The following is a 21,386-nucleotide window of genomic DNA, read 5'->3' as shown; positions in this document are numbered from 1 at the left end:
AGCTTAAGTTTACGGAGGGTGCAACGTTGGAGACTGACCAAATGTACACTGGAATGGTTAAATCTAGAGGCAAGACAGACATGGATGAGGGTTTCAATAGATGAGCTCAGTCAGTGGCAAAAATGGTTGAAGTTAAGGAGATGGAAGTAGCAGTCCTGGTGATGGACAAGGTATGGGGTTGGCAGCTCAGCTCAAGAACAACTATGCTGGGAAAGAAAATATCATCAATGTTTGACTTAGAGTCCTCTGTTAGATTCAATCCAATCAGCAGCACATACTTGTGATAAAGTAGAAAATACAGAATCACACTACCAACTCTGCCTGCCTAATCATATAAAGTATTTTAGATATGGGATTTTATTTTTGTATCCACAACACACCCTACCTAATTTTGCAAGAAAACAAAATTTATAGCATCTACCAAGGTAGCCAAAAGCAGATAAATCGCAAGCTTCCACAATGGAGTTATTAGCAAATATTTGCTTCCAGCATTGTTCAAAGATCTAAAAATGAATTTTAGAAGCTACTCGGAGACTGCATTTTCCAATTCAGAATCATTTCCACATCAATTATCGAACTTGATATTACTAGTATATAAGTAAAATGTAATCAATCATAAGCTACATCATTTCAGCCTGCTTATGAATTATACAACTTCCTCAGAGACACAGGCACTAATTCATGATAAATAGTTATTATTGCAATAATTACTTGGAAAGGGGAGTCAAAAATTATGGTTTCTGACTGTATTGTTCATTTGCAATGACCTTGATATACCATTAACAAAAATCTCTCTCAACAGTGTGGTTAGTTTTCTGCACAAAAGGCAAACAGCAAATAAATCACAGTGGACTGATGAATTAGGTTTCATTTTCAACACACACAACCAAGTCAAATACTGTCAGCAAAGTTCAGAATGTGGTACCAACATAAGAGATTCTTATTCATTCTTCTTTAATGATAATGCCATATTCTCTTTCAATTTAGTAATCAGTTTTGATTAAATTGGGACAAATGTGACAAAGATGGCCAAAAAAGCTATTCTACTTTTCTCACTGTAACAAAGTCCAACAATCGCGTGATGAAATGTTGTTACATTTATATAGCGTTTTCACAAAAAGGCAGCCTTTCTTTTCCTTTCTTTAAGAGAGGGTTGAATGGTATATTGGTTGTGTCACTAGTAATCCAGAGGCATGGTGAACAAAAGAACAAATCCTATCATTGCAATATGAGAATTTTGGAAAAAAAAAACTGATATTAAAAGGTGACCATTAAACCATTAAAAACCCAACTGGTTCAAAAATGTCCTTTAGAGGAGGAAACCTATCAACCTTATCCAGTCTGGCTTATATGTGCCTTCCATTTTGCCAATGCCAAATGGCCTAGCAAGATACTAACTTGTATCAAACTCAGGGCTACGAGGGAAAATAAATAAATGCTAGTGATGCCCAGGTCAGATGAGTTTACTGGTCAAACATGCTTTTGCATGATGGTAAAAAAATAATGGACACATTTCAGTGGGTCATGTTCCTTCACAAATAGGATGCTTCCTACGCATCCGGACAGTTTTTCGTTTTCCTTTATCAGAGCTTTAGGCTGCAAAAACTAAACTGCCTTTTAGATGTCCGACATATTGCTTTAATTCCTGTCTGTTTAAAGACAGGAAGCATTTCAAAAAGCTTCTAGCACAATGGATACACGGGGCTGGGTTTTATGCTGAGTGTGGGCTACCCAAATCCCAGAGTAAATTTCAGGGGTGAGCCCACCTCTGCTTAGCCAACTCACCTCGCTTTAATTTTTTGGTTGATGGCCCTTTAATGAACATGAGGCAGGACTTTCCTCCGCTTCATGGAGGAAGTCCTGCCTCAGAGCTGCCAGCCAATTGGTGTCCTGCAGCTCTGCGCATTGGCAGCACCAAGCAGGAATGGTGGTCACTGCTGGTGCTGCAGGTAAGCAGGAGACAGCATTCAGCAATAGACCCAGACATTCAGGTAAGTCCAAGGTCTCTCTAGGGCTAGGCTGACAGGTCCCAGAGACTGGGTTTGAGGGAATGTTGGCCAGGGCAGGGGTAGGGTGGATGTGGGGAGGCAAAATTATGGGGGTTGGGCCTCTGATTGGCACAGGGTGCCCAGGATGGAGGCACCTCCCCTTTCACTGGCCAACAGTTCGTAGAGTTAAACCTGCCGGGCTACACGTTGGGCGCAAACCTCTCCTGCTGCCCATTCTATCAGAGCTACAGCAGGTTGAAACCCTTAATTGGGCATTAATTGCCCACTTAAGGGCCCCAATTGGGTTACATGTGAGTGATTCACCCAACAGCTCCCCCACTGCCCATAAAATCATGGCGGAGGTGGGTCGACCAGAAGTGCGTATGCTGCCTATGGCATAGCACCCTAATTTACATGTTCACCTGCCTGTTCTCCCACCCACGGTGGCCCGTAAACTTCAGCCCATGGAGTTTCTCAATGACCAAAAAAGTCATCAAATTGTTTACTATTTAGCTCATTAGCACTGTTAAACTTGCAGCAATCAACTATGCTTTTAAAAGGACATCTAAAATAAATTTTCCAAATCCTCTCAGTGGAAAATAATCAAACAACAATCCTGAAATGTGCAGAGACATGGATTAAATTGTTTGGTCTGTAAATTAGTCAGGCTACAAAGGTTTGCCTTCAGTGCTAATCGAGTTGTACTTTGTTGAACCATTAACAGGTCACAGGCAAACAATTAATATATGAGCACCTGCTTCTCAGTCATTCTAAACAGTAGTGCACACCACTACGTCCTTGGCTGACTTTGTTCTGCAATACATACTGAAGACTTTTCTGAGTGTCTTTCATTCTAGCTGAAGATCTGAACTCCATGCATTGGACAAATGGACAAACAACTATTCATTGCGAACGTCCATGCATCTCAGTTCCATCCAAAAGTCAAATAAATTACAAAGCTGTGTAAAAATTATGTTCTAAGAAATGTATTTTAATTCATTGTTGGTTGATTCTATCTTCATTATTGTCTAAATCATAAATTTAATGCACCTGAAACATCTTAAGCCCTGTGTCACCACCAGAAATGCAGTGGAACCTCTGACTGCCAATTTGGTCCAACATTGAACTCGCCCCAAATCCTTGGGCCATTTGTATAAATTGACCAAACAGCCAGGGCCCATGCCCTTTAAGGTTCTCTGGGCGACACCTGAATGGAAAGAATGAAATCAGACATATCAAAGCAGCAACATCCTACTCTAGTAAAGGAAGGGGGATGGCCATTATTTTTTAAAATCAATTTTTCCAACAGCTCCATATTTGTATAGCAAGTACACCTGCATTATTGGTATTATTTTACTGTGGACAGAAAGGAATGAGGCCAAGTGGAACCAGGTCCCACCCCATCTAATTTACATTTTCATACCAGGAATTTCAAGGTCAATGTATTTATTGTCCTATTGTTTATGAGGGTTATTCCAGCTATAAATACATCTATTAATTTTAATCTATATGAATTGATCTGTAGTTTGGAATTTGCAACTGTTTTGGAAAGATAGAAATGTAGCAGGCAATCTGTTTGTTTACTGAGGCCAATATTACAATAAAAGGATAATTATTAAAACTTCATATGCCATCTCAGGCATGTTCAGTATGAAAAAAAACATATATTTCAGGGACAGAGGTTTCTAGAAACTTCCCTTTCTGCTATTACCATAAGGGCCTGGATTTTGCAGTAGTTACAATGGTGAAACCATCAGCATTCCTTGTTGTTGCTCCTTTGAAACTGATCATAGTTCCGCCCACGTACATGCAGTAAAATGTGGAAATCCAGAATTACTGTCAGTGATTCTGGGCTATCCCACACAGGTGTGCTGTTGAAGCAAAACTGCAATCAAGTAGAAATCACTGAAATGACAAGAGTGTGCCTTTTAAATATGTCAGTTTTGTTGTAAAAACCCTCAAAAATGTTGCACCTCATTGAATGTGTTCATAAGTTCATATTTATAGTTGTACAGCCTCACTGATCATGAAAAGCTAAATTTATATTTGTGGAATATCAAAATTCACCATTATGATAAAAAAAATAAACTTTAAAAAGAAGTTTATAAGTGTATGATATTTTAAGTTCCACTTTAATTCCATGTGTATATACCAACCATTTATTTCACTCTATATAAAATTTTAATTGAAAGTAAAACATTCAGTGCATTTTACTTCCTGGTTTTCTGTCTGTGAGAATACTTCAAAGTTATTGGCTGCTTACCCTGCTTAATGACATCACTGTTTCCAGGTGTCAGGAAATCCCTTGACTGGGTGCCAAATTCAAACTGTTGTCAGGCATCTGGAAACCCATGCCAGAGATCACTAGATCTTTGTGGGCAGTTTTCTTTGAAGTCAGCAGTGAGCATTGTCACTTCACTCCTGACTGCAAAATCTGGGCCATTGTAAAAATGGTGGAAGACAGCTTGAATTGCAGCTTCCTGGTCTGTGCTAAGTTAATTGATAACAACTTTGGTGGTTATAAAAGTTACTATTTCCACAAAACCGTACATTAAAAAAAAACTATGCACTATATCTGTGGGAAGTACGAATGTGCTCGTACTTGCATCATAGAAAACTGAGGGAAGGCGGGTAGAGCAGGTGCTCAAGGGAGGGCGCGGGCGAGAAAACAAATGAAAAAGAGAGAGTGAGAACGCATGAAGTGGCAGGGTCAGGCGTAAGTGCATGTGGAGGATTCCACATGAGGTTTGATGCTCAAATATGTGGCTTTCAGAAAATCGAATACCTTGTCAATACTCATTGCCAAGGCTCACGAGTAATAATAGTCACTTGGCTGAAGCACCGGTGGATGACCAATATCTGTGTCACGATAACTCAACAGTCTATACCAACAATAACTTAATTCCTTCAAGATGATAATATGGGAGAAAACTGGCAAATAAAGAAATGTGCGTCACTGATCTAATACCCTCTACAGTGCATCTTTTGAACTTTATCTGAACAGGAGTTAAATGAACAATTGTGAAATTGCAGCATGAACTCCTTGACCCAATTTTAAAAAAAAACAAATAGGTTTCCATTCCCTCTAAATTTTTCACCTGAAAACACTATCATATTTATGGGTTCTTCTTCGTCACCATGCAAATTAGTGTATGTTGACGCATTTGCCACAGATGCTTGCAAATTATGTTTGGTCAATTTTTGCATTGTACCTTCTGTGCAGTTTATGTGAATGACTCACATGGACTCAATACCTTTGCCATTCAACAGGAATTGTAAATGGAAATGATTTCTACTCTCAGTCGTGTATTCGCTAATCACAGCATTCAGAATCCATTAATTTTCCAAATCATCCCAACAGGAATCATTGCAACATTACTTTATAGAGTCATAGAGGTCTACAGCACAGAAAAAGGCCCTTCGGCCCATCGAGTCTGCGCCAGTCAAATAAGTGCTTAACTATTCTAATCCCATTTTCCGGCACTAGGCCCATAGCCTTGTATGCCATGGCATTGCAAGTGCACATCCAAATACTTCTTAAATGTTATGAGGGTTTCTGCCTCTGTCACCCTTTCAGGCTGTGAGTTCCAGATTCCCACCACCCTCTAGGTGAAAAAACTCATCCTCACATCCCCTCTAAACCTCCTGTTCCCTACCTTAAATCTATGCCCCCTGGTTATTGATCCCTCCACCAAGGGGAAAAGTTCCTTCCTGTCTACCCTATCTATGCCCCTCATAATTTCATACACCCCAATCATGTCCCCCCTCAATCTCCTCTGCTCCAGGGAAAATAACCCCAGTCTATCCAATCTCTTCTCATAACTAAAGCTCTCCAGCCCAGGCAACATCCTGGCAAATCTCTGCAATCACATCCTTCCTATAATGCAGATTCCAGAACTGCAATCAATACTCTAGCTGTGGCCTAACCAGCGTTTCATACAGTTCCAGCATAACCTCCCTGCTCTTATATTCTATACCTCGGCTAATAAAGACAAGTATCCCATATGCCTTCTTAACCACCTTACCTACCTGTCCCGCTACCTTAAGGGGCCGGTGGACATGCACACCAAGGTCCCTCTGATCCTCAGTACTTCCCAGGGTCCTACCATTCAACGTGTATTCCCATGCCTTGTTTGTCCTGCCCAAGTGCATCACCTCACACTTATCCGGATTTGCCCGTCCACATCCTCCTGTAATCTAAGGCCATCCTCCTCACTGTTTACCACCCCACCAATTTTTTTGTGTCATCCACGAATTTACTGACCAACCCTCCTACATTCAAGTCTAAATCGTTTATATATACCACAAGCAGCAAGGGACCCAACACCAATCCCTGTGGAACCGCATCAGACACAAGCATCTGGTCACAAAAACACCCCTCGACCATCACCATCTGCTTCCTGTCACTCAGCCAATTCTGGATCCAATTTGCCAAATTGCCTTGGATCCCATGGACTGTTACCTTCGTTATCAATCTCCCACGTGGGACCTTATCAAAAGCCTTGCCAAAGTCCAAGTAGACTACGTCAAATGCATCGCCCTCATCTACACACCTGGTCACCTCTTCGAAAAATTCAATCAAATTGGTCAGACATGACCTCCCCTTAACAAAACCATGCTGACTGTCCTTTATTAATCCCTGCCTCTCCAAGTGTAGATTAATCCTGCCCCTCAGAATTGCTTCCAATAGTTTCCCCACCACTGAGGTTAGACTGTCTGACCTGTAGTTCCCTGATTTATCCCTTCCTCCCTTCTTGAATAACGGTACCAAATTGGCTGTTCTCCAGGCCTCTGGCACCTCTCCTGTGGCCAGAGAGGTATTGAAAATTGTTGCCAGTGCCCCTGTTATCTCCTCCCTTGCCTCATTCAATGGCCTGAGATACATTTCATCCGGGCCTGGAGATTTATCTACTTTTAAGCCTGCCAGAACACTTAGAATGTCCTTCAATGCTAATTTATTTAATTATATCACAGTCCTTTTGCCTGATTTCCATACCCACGTCATCCCTCTCACTTGTGAACACCGACACAAAGTATTCATTTAGAACCCTAACTACGTCGTCCGGCTCCACACACAAATTACCACTATGACCCTTAATAGGCCCTACTCTTAAATGTACTTCTAAAATAACTTTGGATTTTCCTTTATTTTACCTGCCAATGTTTTCTCATGCCGCCATTGTGCTCTCCTAATTTCCTTTTTAAGCACCCCCATACACATACCATACTCTTCTAGGGCTTCCACTGTTCTGAGCCCTCGGTATCTGCCATAAGCCCCCCTTTTTCTCTTTATCCAACCCTGTATATCGTTGACATCCAGGGTTCCCTGAATTTGTTGGTCCCACCCTTTATCTTTACTGCAATATGTTGGCCCTGTACTCTCACTATTTCCTTCTTGAATTAGTCCCACAGATCTGACGCAGATTTATCTAAAAGTAGCTGCTCCCAGTCCACTCTGGCCAAATCATATCTGATCTTATTAAAATCGGCCTTCCCCCAATTTAGAACTCTGATTTCTGGCCCATCCTTGTCCTTTTCCATAACAACCTTGAATCTAACGGAGTTATGATCACTATCTGCAAAATGCTCCCCCACTGATACCTCTACCAATTGCCTGGCTTCATTCCCTAAAATTAAATCCAGGACCGCCCCTTCTCTTGTAGGATCTTCTACATACTGGCTTCAAAAGCTCTCCTGGATGCATTTTAAGTATTCTGCTCCCTCTAAACCTATCACACTATGACTAACCCAGTTGATGTTGGGGAAGTTGAAATCCCCCACTATTACTACCCTATTATTTTTACACTTCTCTGAAATTTCCCTGCATATCTCCTCTTCTATTTCTCTCCGACTGTTTGGGGGTCTATGGCACACTCCCAGCAACGTGATTGCTCCTTTTTTGTTTTTCAGTTCCACCCATATGGCTTCATTTGAGGAGCCTTCTAAGATGTCATCCCTCCTTACTGCTGTAATTGATTCCTTGATCAATATTGCAATACCCCATCCTCTTTTACCTCCTTCCCTTTCTCGCCTGAAGACCCTATATCTTGGAATATTGAGCTGCCAGTCCTCTCTCAACCATGTCTCTGTGACAGCAATGACATCGTACGTCCATGTGTTAATTTGCGCCCTCAACTCATTTCCCTTATTCATCAGACTCCTTGCATTAAAATAAAATACCATACGACCTTGCCAAATTCCCTTGTGCCTTAACTGGAATATAAATTTCTATGCCTTCCAGACTCACTTGCTCTCTTTTCTAATTTTGGCTGTGTATCTCCCCCTGCTGAACCTCCTCTCAGGATCCCATCCCCCTGCCAAGTTAGTTTAAACCCTCCCCAACAGCACTAGCAAACCTCCCCGCAAGGATATTGGTCCCTTTCCGGTTCAGGTACAACCTGTCTGCCTTGTACAGGTCCCATCACCCCCAAAAACGGTCCCAATGTCCCAGAAATCTAAAGTCCTCCTGCACCATCTCTCCAGCCACGCATTCATCTGGACTAACTTCCTATTTCCATACTTTTTCTACATTTCTTTCTATGTCAATGCTTGAAAATATACTAAATAATCAGTGCAGTCTAATTTAATGCGAGACATAGTAAAATTTTGAAGATTCAAAGAAAGACCCTGTTGTATATAATTTCAGTATATTATTTCGATCCTCTTCAAAATGAAAAACAAGTTTCCTAAAATATCTCAACATTAGACATTAGGAATTATTACATGTTGATATCTGATAGTGTACTGATACAGTTTTTAGCAATATTTTGGAACATAAAATTCTGAAAACACGTTTGCAATGTTATGGGAATAGCACTTCAAAACAGTCAGTGAGATGAGCTACACACAACAAAATTGAGGTTTTTTTTTAAAAAAAGGTCTCAACTCCAAGAACTCATTTTATGCAAGTGAAATAACTGGACCGTGCTCGTGATGATGAGTAAATAGTGCAAGGTTGTTAGTAGGGCATAAGTCAAGTGCCTATAAATGAACAAAAACATGTTTCTGATCACTATCGGATCTATTCTACAAAGCATGCGCACACATTCAAGGTGCAATTTTGTTGCTTCACAACATACTTCTCAGTAAATTGTCAACAAAACTTTTCCCATTTTTTGCCAGTGGTTACCTATTCATTGATACAGGTTTCATTTTTGTTCAATCAGCAATTTTGCAATATAATGATGGCAAAACTGTCAGCGTTCACAATCATTATTTTATGGAAATAACAGCAAATTCTGGTATCCACTCATGTGCAGTTAAATGCAAAAATCCAGAAGTGGACATCACTTGATATTGGCTCATTAATCCCACATAATTTAATCGCTCTAATTTCAATTATGTGTGTTCTGTTAAAACTTCAGTTTCTACAGGCAAGGAGAATCCACAAAATTTTCCCCTAAGGGCAGCCAGCACATTGATTGCATCCATTGTACTTGGTTTTGCTCGCTCTGATGAATTGCTAACTTAACCAATATTCTACATTTATATCTGTATTAAAACCCATTTGTTATTCCTTTGATGATCCAATGAATTTGTCCAGATCTCCTTTGACTGTTATCAATTTGTCTTATACTAGTTACCTCATTGCACACAATTATTTGCACCTTCCAGCATGTCATTTATGAATAGGCTGAAAATGAGTCTCCATAGATCTTCAAATCACTGACTTCCAGAAGGGCTTCAGCTGATGAAGATTGTTGACCTGAAACATTAGTTTTTCTCTCTCCATAGACGCTGCCAGACCTGCTGAGTATTTCCAGCACTTTCTGTTCTTACTTCAGATTTCCTGCATGCACAAGATTTTGCTTTTGTATAGATGTCTGCAATTCCCTGATGCAAATCACTTTTTTTTGAATACCAGGGTAACATTTGATGACCACCACGCTTTTAACAAATATTACAACTGTAAACAATTAATTGCAAGTTTCTTTAACAATGTATTTGAAAACATGATAAATTTGAGTCTGTAGATATTTTCATGTTCTGCACCCCTGCTTACTCCTATAAGTGGACCCATATATACTCAGAAATGGAGTGCCTTTGGGGCCAAGTTTATAATTAAATGATATTGTTCTGATCCCAGGGCCACATTAAGATCATTCATTATGTGTACAGGAAACTAATATCGCACACTCCACCACGTGTTTCCTATTTATTTTCAGGAAGCAGATGAAGACTCCGACGAGATGAAGAACCATGAGGTGATGATGAAACTGACTTCTTCTACTTGAAATATATTACTGAACAGAAGAGCCTAGATTTACCTACTTTCCATCACTATTCATACTATATATAAAAGTCAGCAATTCAGCCCTTTGTTTGGTTTAAAAATCACTTAAGTCAGCACTTCCTGAATTGACCTTTGACACTTTCTCCCTACCATCTCTCTGTGCTGAAAACTGGTTTATTGAGCCACCAACCAAATTTATCATCTAGAATGAGAAATTCCCTCCCTTGCAATGGGAGCTGCAGTAGCTGCATTGTCTGTTTAGCCAAAGTCCCTGCTAAACACAAAGAATGAAGACCGTTTTAGCATCACAGTGAAAACAGTTCTGCAATGTTGTGGATACCTCCCCATCATTTCAAAATTGTTATGTCATTGAAAACATAAAACATTTGATAGCTAGGTTATCTCTAATTCAAATGGTTAATGGCTCTTCATAGTCCTCTTAAAAACCTTCAACAATGGTTGTATTTATCGTCATGGATTGTTAGTGTCTCTGGGAATTAACCATTTGAAAACTATATCTAACCTTAACAACATAATATAAAGTAAAACAAAAGGCTCTTCCCAGCAGAATAAGTAACATTTGCAAAGTTACAACAAAAAGAAAATGCTGTGCTCATCAAGTTCAATTTTGCCAAATGATTAGAACATTTTATTTCCAAGAACTTCCAAGTCAGGGCAATGATGTAGAACTAAATTTCCTTTAGTCCTTCCCACCATTGTGCAACCTCAGAAGAACATTCCCAAAATACCAAGAAGATATTTAGGTCTCCTGCATTAGCCATCCTCTGGCTGTGATTCCTTATTTGGTATTAAATTGTATGAAACTGTGCACAGACTTGCGCCCCCGAGTAACTTTTTAAAGGTTTTTCAGAGTAATTTTGTAGAAGATCCACACTGCTGGCAGAGATGAGATCTCATTGTTCTTAATCTGGACTGCATACAAAATAAGATTTCATGGCTAAAAAAGGACGAGGATTTTAAGCCATTAGGCTGCACAACTCCACCGTTGAAGGTTTTTAAGAGGACCATGAAGAACCATTAACCATTTAGAAATGGAATACAGGTCAAGTGTCCTTTACCCATAAATTTGAAAACCGAACACATCCAAAAACCGCACTTTTTGGAACCTCATCGACCTTTAACGTGGGAAGTCTCTGACCTAAACTGAGCTGACACAAACCTCGCAGGCAGCACCCAACCTTCAGAGCAGAAAGTCTCCTGGCAGAGTACATCGGCATTCTGAGCCCTCTCCTAGAAGCAGAATCACAGATGGTGCCACGAGTGGGTACTTATCACAGGTACCCTGTATTTATTATTCAGTGGTACATCTTAACATTTTATTTATCTTAGACTATAGCTAGCCTAGCCTTCTGCCATTATAATGTAAGTAGGCCTCGGCCTACATGTGACATCCAAAAACCGAAACGCTATCGGCCCCAAGGGTTTTCGATAAAAGGATACCCGACCTCTATTAAATACCAGACTATCAGGATCAAGGCAAACAGGCCAACTTTCATCCAAAAAATGTTACTTTTTTTAATAGAAACTATCTATGCAGTGATCGGTGATGTCCCCCCCCCCAACTCACTTTCAGAATTTACCAGCTTCTAGGTTTTGCAACAAAAAGAGACTCACGTTTTTTATGCTTTTGTGAAGGTTCGTGGAATCTGGACAAAACAGAGTAAAGTGGAGATAGATGTGCCATAATGGCATGAAGTTTACTTTAAAATAAATCAAGGAAAAGGTCAACTTAAAAAGATGATTGTAAAAGAAAACAGAGCAAAATAGTTAGTGGCCTCCATATCAGCTAAGAAAGCAGTAAGAGCGTGGAAAAACAAACAAAGAAATTGACACCAGAAAAAAATGAGAGAATTATTTTAACCAATATAATGATATTATCTTCAACAAGCAGCTTTACAAAAAAAAACAGTGGGAAAATTGTGTGTGGCCATTCTATTGAAAACACAACAAAATCAACAGATTCTGTAAAAAAAAAAGTGAGTTAGGTCAGAGGTTAGTGCCCAAATGAAAGACAATGAGTCTATCATACATCAAGTACATTTCCCATTCAGTATAACAATATTCGCCTCAGAAAAACCTCCAAGTCAGCTAAATAGTTTCTATATCAATGCAAATTTCCTTTTATCAGTTATGCCTTTCCAAACAATATATGCAAGGTCTTTCAAAATTGTTTGAAAAACGTATCCTAAATCTAATGTTAAAAGTATCGGCTGTATTGTGTGATAGTTTCATCATTATCATAGCCAGCATTCAGTCATTACTACGTGAAACCAGCAGCAACTTCCAGCATCCACACATGCACAGTTAAATGTTAAAATCCAGAAGTTGCCGAATTGATTCCCCACTTTTGACCCAACGACAGTGAAGGAATGTCAACAAGTCAGGATGATGTGTGACTTGCAGATGAACTTACAGGTGATGTTCCCATGCATCTTGTGCGCATCTTCCTAGATAGTAAAGGTCACAGTTTTGGAAAGTGCTATTGAAGGAGCCTTGGCAAGTTGTTGCAATGAGTCTTGTAGATGGTACACTTCTTCTTAAACAGTCCCTCAGGATCGAGGATGACTTGGTTCCACTCCGGTTTGATGGGTTCTGAGGTGGCTGATAAGTCCAATGCACAATCTGTAAGCTCTGCCACAGGCGGGGCAGGTAGTGCTTGAAGAGTCAGGTAGATGAGTTATTTGTAGAGAGTACACAAAACTCCAATGCCTTGACTTTGCCTCAGTATGTTTCCAACAAAGTCTCTCGACATGTTTGGTGCCTTCCCAAATGAACCTTCTCCATTTTGGTTCTGACAGGCCAGGGGCTCCCCTGAGTCCACAGGGGTGTTTGACTTCAAGGATGCTTTGAGGACATCCCGAAAACATTTCCATTGTCCTCCTGGGAGTCTCCTGCCATGACGGAGTTCCGAGTAGAGCTGTTCTTATGGGAGTCTGGTGTCAGGCATATGAATCGCATGTCCTGCCCAGTGGAGCTGATTTTGAGTGATGAGCACCTCAATATTGGGCATTCTGGTTTGGGAGAGGACACTGCTGTTGGACCACCTTTCTTGCCACCAGATTTGAAGATCTTGCAAAGGCATCACAGGTGATACTATTCGGGTGCTGTGAAGTGCCTGCCGTCAACTGTCAAAGTCTCCAAATCATATAGGAGCATGGGGAGCACTGCTATTCAGTAAACCACGACCTTAGTCTCAGGTCTGAGATCCTTGTCCTCAAATATTCTTTTCCTCAGGCAGCCAAAGATTGAGCTGGCACATTGGAGGCGATGATGAATTTTATTCTCTATGTCTGCCTTTGTCAAGACGTGACTCCCAATAAATGAAAAATTGTACACCTTTTCCAAGTTCTCACCATTGATCTTAATTGACAAAGGGGTGGTGGGGGAGGTTTTTTGCTGTGGGAACTGGCTGGAAGAGAACCTTAGTTTTCCCCGTGTATAATGAAAGGTCCACTTTCTCGTATGCTTCGAAGAAGAGTCAACAATGACTCAGAGTTCAGTTTCTGAGTGAATGTACACACAAGCATCACCTGCATACTGGAGCTCAATGCCTGAAGTTGGAGTGACTTTAGTTTTGGATTAAAGGTGGCATAGGTTGAACAGTTTCCCGTCTGCTCTAAAAATTATCTTCATGCCTGTGGATAGTCTGCCGGTGGTGAGATGTAGTATTGCATGCAGGAAGATGGAAAGAAGAGTTGCTGTGATGTAACAACCTGGTTTGACTTCAGTCTTCACTGACATAATATCTGTGGTGGCTCAGTTGGTGAGGATCACGGCATGCATCATAGAGTAGGCCAAGGATATATGTAAATGTATACACTGTAGCCACGGTCAGCAGTGGTGGAGGGAGTGAACGTTTAAGGTGGTAGATGGGGTGACAATCAAAGGGGGTTCTTTTTCCTGGATGGTGTCAAGCTCCTTGTGTGTTGTGGAGCTGCACTTATCCAGCAAAGTGGAGAGCATTCCATCACAGTCCTGCATTGTGTATTGTAGATGATGGAGTCAGGAGTTAAAATTCTCGCCACAGAATTCCCAACTTTTGACCTGCTCTTACAGCCACAGTATCTATATAGCTGGTCCAAGTTTCTGGTCAAGGTGAACCACAGTGGGGGTTTAGCAATGATAACGCCTTTGAATGCCAAAGGGAGATGGTTAGCTTCTCTCTTGTTGGAGATGGTCATTGCCTGGCACTTGTGTGGTGCAATAGTTACTTGCCAGTTATCAGCCCAAGCCAAAATGTTGTCAAGGTCTTGCCGCATGCATGCAGGCACTGCTTCATTATCTAAGGAGCTGCGAATGGAACTGAACACAGTGCAATTATAGCAAAGATTTCAATTTCAAATGGAAGAAAGACCATTGATGAAGCAGTTGAAAATGCTTAGGCCTAGGGCACTGGCCTGAGAAACTCCTGAGAAACTCCTCCAATGTGCTGAGAGTGAGATGATTGAACTCCATCAAGAAGACAAGAGCACAAGAGATAGGAGCAGGAATAGAGCCCGCAGCCCAGAGCTTCACTGCCATTCAATGCGATCATGGTTGATCTTGGGTGTCAACTGCACTTTCCAACCAGCATGGAAAATTATGAAAAAACTGAAAAAAAAGGAGAGCCCAGGAGAGTCTATTAAAGTCTCCAGAACACAAAATAGGACAGAGTGTTTGGAAAGGGCTAGGAATCTAACTTCAAGCACATCAGATAAAGGGACGACAATGAGAAAGGGGACGGGAAATACAGGACTGAAGGCGTTGTATCTGAATGCACGCAGTATACGAAATAAGGTAAATGAGCTTGTGGCGCAGATTGAAATTGGCAGGTATGATGTGGTGGGCATTACGGAGACATGGCCACAAGGGGATCAGGACTGGGAGCTAAATATCCAAGGATTTGCATCCTATCAAAAAGATAGGCAGGTTGGCAGAGGGGGTGGGGTTGCTTTGTTAGCAAGAAATGAAATTAAATCGATAGCAAGAAATGATGTAGGGTCAGATGATGTAAAATCTGTGTGGGTAGAGTTGAGGAACCGCAACGGTAAAAAAACCATAATGGGAGTTATGTACAGGCCTCTGAACAGTAGTCAGGATATGGGGCACAAGATACACCAGGAGATAGAAAAGGTGTGTAAGAAAGGCAAGGTTACAGTGATCATGGAGGATTTCAATATGCAGGTAGACTGGGAAAATCAGGTTGGTAGTGGATCCCAAGAAAAGGAATTTGTGGAACATCTACGAGATGGCTTTTTGGAGCAGCTTGTGGTGGAGCCCACTAGGGAACAGGCAATTCTAGATTTAGTGATGTGTAATGAGGCAGATTTGATAAGGGAGCTTAAGGTGAAGGAACCCTTATGCGGAAGTGACCATAATATGATAGAATTTACCCTGCAATTTGAGAGGAAAAAGCTGGAATCAGATGTAACGGTATTACAGTTGAATAAAGGTAACTACAGAGGCATGAGGGAGCAGCTGGCCAGAATTGACTGGGAGATGAGCCTAGCAGGAAAGACAGTGGAACAGCAATGGCAAGAGTTTCTGGGAGTAATTTGGGAGACACAGCAAAAATTCATCCCTAGGAAGAAGAAGCATACTAAAGGGAGGACGAGGCAACCATGGCTGACAAGGGAAGTCAGGGACAGCATAAAAGCTAAAGAGAAAGCATATAGTGCGGCGAGGAGCAGTGGGAAACCAGGGGATTGGGAAGCCTACAAAGACCAACAGAGGACAGCTAAAAAAGAAATAAGAAGGGAGAAGATTAAATATGAGGGTAAACTAGCCAGTAATATAAAAGAAGATTGCAAGAGTTTTTTTTAGATATATAAAAGGGTAAGAGAGAGGCAAAAGTGGACATTGGGCCGCTGGAAAATGACGCTGGAGAAGTAGTAGTGGGGAACAGAGAAATGGCGGAGGAACTGAATAGGTACTTTGCGTCAGTCTTCACGGTTGAAGACACGAGTGACATCCCCAAAGTTCAAGAGAGTCGGGGGGCAGAGGTGAGTATGGTGGCCATTACCAAGGAGAAGGTGCTAGGAAAACTGAAAGGTCTGAAGGTGGATAAATCACCTGGACCAGATGGATTACACCCCAGAGTTCTGAAAGTGATAGCTGAAGAGATAGTGGAGGCGTTAGTGGCGATCTTTCAGGAATCACTGGAGTCAGGAAGAGTCCCAGAGGACTGGAAAATCGCTAATGTAACCCCCCTTGTTTAAAAAGGGAGTGAGGCAAAAGACGGTAAATTACAGGCTGATTAGCCTGACCTCGGTCGTAAGATTTTAGAGTCCATTATTAATGATGAGATTTCAGAATACTTGGAAGTGCATGGTAAAATCGGGCAAAGTCAGCATGGTTTCATCAAGGGGAGGTCATGCCTGACAAATCTGTTAGAATTCTTTGAGGAGGTAACGAGTAGGTTAGACAAAGGAGAGCCAATGGATGTTATCTACTTGGACTTCCAGAAGGCCTTTGACAAGGTGCTGCACAGGAGGTTGCTCAGTAAGATAAGAGCCCATGATGTTAGAGGCAAGGTACTAGCATGGATAGAAGATTGGCTGTCTGGCAGGAGGCAGAGAGTGGGGATAAGGGGGTCCTTCTCAGGATGGCGGCCGGTGACTAATGGAGTTCCGCAGAGGTCAGTATTGGGACCACAACTTTTCACTTTATACATTAATGATCTAGATGAAGGAACTGAGGGCATTCTGGCTAAGTTTGCAGATGATACAAAGATAGGTGGAGGGACAGGTAGTATTGAGCAGGTGGGGAGGCTGCAGAAGGATTTGGACAGGTTAGGTGAATGGGCAAAGAAGTGGCAGATGGAATACAATGTGGGGAAGTGTGAGGTCATGCACTTTGGTAGGAAGAATAGAGGTATAGACTATTTTCTAAATGGGGAGAGAATTCAGAAATCTGGAGTGCAAAGGGACTTGGGAGTCTTACTCCAGGATTCTCTTAAGGTTAACTTGCAGGTTGAGTCGGTAGTTAGGAAGGCAAATGCAATGTTGGCATTTATTTCAAGAGGACTAGAATATAAAAGCAGAGATATGCTGCTGAGGCTTTATAAGGCTCTGGTCAGACCACATTTAGAATATTGTGAGCAATTTTGGGCCCCGTATCTCAGGAAGGATGTGCTGGCCCTGGAGAGGGTCCAGAGGAGGTTCACGAGAATGATCCCAGGAATGAAAGGCTTAACATATGAGGAACGTTTGAGGACTCTGGGTCTATACTCGATGGAGTTTAGAAGGATGAGGGGGAGATCTGATTGAAACTTACAGAATACTGAAAGGCCTGGATAGAGTGGACGTGGGGAAGATGTTTCCATTAGTAGGAGAGACTAGGACCCGAGGGCACAGCCTCAGAGTAAAGGGAAGACCTTTTAGAACAGAGATGAGGAGAAACTTCTTTAGCCAGAGAGTGGTGAATCTATGGAATTCATTGCCACAGAAGGCTGTGGAGGCCAGGTCATTGAGTGTATTTAAGACCGAGATAGTTAGGTTCTTGATTGGTAAAGGGATCAAAGGTTACGGGGAGAAGGCGGGAGAATGGGGTTGAGAAACTTATCAGCCATGATTGAATGGTGGAGCAGACTCGATAGGCCGAATGGCCTAATTTCTGCTCCTATGTCTTATGGTCTTTCACCATATCGCTTGATTCCCTGAGGGGCCAAAAATCTGTCTATCCCAGACTTAAATATATTCAACAATGAAGCATCCACAACCTTCTGGGGTAGAGAATTCCAAAGATTCACAATCCTATGAGTGAAGAAATTTCTCCTCCTTAGTCCTAAATGATTGTACCTTATCCTGAGACTGTGCCCCAGTGTTTTAGATACCCCAGCCAATGAAAACAACCTTTCAATGTCTATCCTCTCAAATGCCTTCAAAATCTTGTACATTTCAATGAGATCACCTCTCATTCATTTAAACTCCAGAGAGTATAGGCCCAAGTGCCACCACCTTCCACAACTAGTCAATAACTCTGCTATTCTCTCTATATACTAATTTGATAATTTCTCCCTTTAATTTTCATATTTGTTACTCTGGTCCTACTAGGTTCCCTACCACCTTAGTCGAGGTAATGGAGGCAATCCATTCCCAGATTTTCACCTATTCCACCCTTAGGTCACTAAATTATGTGCACAACACAGAACAATTCATTCTTCAACTTGCCCCCTTTCTCTAGGGAGATGTACAACCTCCTCTGACTACCCTCTGGCAGAGTGTAGATGAAGGCTAAAACACAGCAAGTTGTGGATTTGAGACTGATTTCTTTGACAGGTGTGTATTGATACTCTACTTACAATGCTACTGTATTTCATGACTAATTCCTTTGAAGACCTGCATATGCTCAGTGATAGTTTTGTCTGTTATTTGTCTAAACATGAACTTTTTTTTTTACAAACATGTCATTCTAATATAAATAATGGAGGCAAGTTATAAATACAAAAATCATAATTCTAAATACAAGGATTTTTTGACACTTGTAACAGTATTGGGGACTCTCTCTGGGCCTCAGTTACAGCTTCACAAATGGCTGCCCATGTTCCCCTACAGGGTAATAGCATGGAATACAAATTAGGCTTGGGGAAATTATAGTAGGATTGTCATTTGTACTACTTCCAAAACGCAGCAGAATAGCTTTCAGAGTATCACAATTGTTCCAAGAAATGGTAGGGACTCGAAACTAATGTGGGTCATTCAGTCCTTGAGGCTGTTCCACAAATTAAATTAGATCATAGCTGATCTGTATCTTAATTCCATTCACCTGGTTTGGTTCTGGATATCTTTAATGCTGTTGTCCAATAAGATGCTATTAATCTTAGTTTTAAAATTTACAATTTTCTTAGCCTCTTTTTTGGGGAGTTCCAGATTTCTATTATCCTGTGTAAAGATGCGCCTTCACTTCAAAGTGCTTCATTTGCTGTAAAGCACTTTGACATCTTAAGGTTGTGAAATACACTACATAAATGCAAGTTTCTTTTCTGATATCAGCCGTAATCAGCTGAGCTCTAATTTAAAAGGTAGTGTGCCCGATTTAGCATTCCTCCACCAGAAGCAATAGCTCCCCTCTATCGTACCAAAACCTTAAACATTTCAATTAGAGCACTTTCTAATCTTCCATACTCTAGGAAATAACTGGGAAAGCTATCCAAATTAGTGAACCTTAACCGAGATGATTAGGAAATTGGAAGAATGAGGGAAAGATAAAATAGCCATTTACATGGAGGGCATGTAGTAGATTGGTGTGGATGTAATTTATCCACTATATACTGTCAATAATAAAACGAAACGAGGTAAGCAGCCAACATATTATCACAATAAAACAGTATATCTCACTTAGCAATGATCTCTAATTGTTAGTGATGAGATGCTTAATGCAACTGCCAAGATGATTGCATTTTAACACCTTAACTTTAACCAAACAGCTGATTGAAACGGTTTGAAGGCCTGACCTTGGTTGAATTCAACACAGCTTTTTAAATTGTTAAGTACAGGGTAATTACTTATTGAACTGCTGAAACAGTTGGTCGCTTAATAAGTTTAGAGCTACACCTTTGTAAATGACTCATATGATACTGGCAAATGGTGGGTGCCATTTGTTTGCTAAAATGGCTGCTCATGCTAAGTACAGTGAGGAATGGGAGACTTTTTTTATTCTTCTTGGGATTTTTTTCTCAAGTTCAGTGGCTTATTCCAACAGTGAGTCCTCATTTCCGAGGCAATCCAACCCCCAAGGCAGCATTACTGCAATTTTCTGCTACACTGCTCACTTCATATGAGAGCCCGCTGGTGTTATTGGGTCTCAATATTTTTTGCATGGAGTGTGCTTTTAATTAAACGGTATCTTGGTCATTTGTACAAAGTCCAAAGAATTATTTTCATTGCATTTCAGCTATGCATATGCATTCAAGTAATCTTTCCCAACTTTGGAAATGTTAGAATAAATTAGGCTGTGGCTTCAGCTAAAAACTACCAAATAAACTTTTAAAGAGTAAACAGAAGTGAACACGAGAAATAATACTAGATTTACAAGCTTAATTATCCATCCCATAAGATTAAAAATAAACAGTTACATCGACTGAACTAGCTGCAATGTAAACTAGACAAGATTCAGGGATTCCAAGTATTAACTTATATGCAAGGGTTGTTACAGATAATTTTCAAAGCCTCTCCAGCCAGAAATCTTCCTCTGTTTCTGGGTCTGAGTCTGTTGTAGGCTAATTGATAGAGATTGATTGCTTTGATTAGTTAACAACTCCATTATGTCCTCAAGGGCTCTGAGCCTCATCACCAAGCGTGCACTTTCTACTTCTATTTGCATGCGAGTCCATGGACAAGGTGTTGCAAAGGTTGACGATTTTTCACTTTCCGCTTACTACAATCGCAAAGATGAGCCGCTTACAGCCCTTGACTTTGTGGATCAACTGTCTGGCGAGCAGAAGTCCCTGAAGGAGAAGGAGAAAAGTTCTTGGGTTTCTCTATCCAGCGATGAGAAGCTACAGTTGTATCGCATTCGCTTTAACCAAAGTTTTGCAGAGATGAACAAGTCATCAAATGAATGGAAAACGGTTATTGGTGGAGTCCTTTTCATGTTGGGTTTTACTGGACTGATTGTCTTCTGGCAGAGGGTATTTGCATATGGTGATGTTCCTCACACTTTCTCTGATGAATGGAAGGCAAAGCAGATCAAGAGAATGTTGGACATGCAGATGAACCCAGTTGAAGGCATTGCTTCACAGTGGGATTATGAAAATAACAAGTGGAAGAAATGAATATACACTGGAATTCTTAACAGTTACTCATTTAACATTTCAAATACGAGCCCATGTGTGTTCAGGAGTTTAACCTAAACAAGAGTTAATCTGTAAATTCGATAATAAACTTGACTGGTTTACGTGAAAAAAAAACTACCAAGACGTTAGAAGGAAAACAAGATTGATCCTGGTCTATTCATCTAGCAATTCCTAAGTTCTTTACTTTCCTCTGATGGGTTCAGGCAGACTTTACAATTTTAAAAGGCAGACTGAGAAACACTTTTCAGATAAAAATAACTGCAACAAAATAAATTTGTCTCTCTGAAACTGAAAGAGCTGTGGTTATTGCATCAAAACAGCCCGGACTATTTTCTGAAAATGAAGTTAATTTTAAAAGGCCAATACACTT

At 40.8% G+C, this 21,386-nt stretch overlaps 1 protein-coding gene and 1 pseudogene across 1 annotated transcript in view; one reads left to right on the top strand and one right to left on the bottom strand.

Annotated features, from left to right (window-relative positions):
* sh3yl1 (SH3 and SYLF domain containing 1) overlaps window positions 1-21,386 on the bottom strand; it is a 180,782-nt gene that overhangs the window by 144,924 nt on the left and 14,472 nt on the right. The window lies entirely within an intron of this gene.
* Window positions 20,486-21,125, top strand: LOC144680296 (cytochrome c oxidase subunit 4 isoform 1, mitochondrial pseudogene; annotated as a pseudogene).

Source organism: Cetorhinus maximus, chromosome 5, assembly GCF_964194155.1.
Source record: "Cetorhinus maximus chromosome 5, sCetMax3.hap1.1, whole genome shotgun sequence".
Lineage (NCBI taxonomy): Eukaryota > Metazoa > Chordata > Chondrichthyes > Lamniformes > Cetorhinidae > Cetorhinus > Cetorhinus maximus.
The sequence above is the reverse complement of the archived record's forward strand: the minus strand, read 5'-3'. Positions and strand labels throughout refer to the sequence as shown.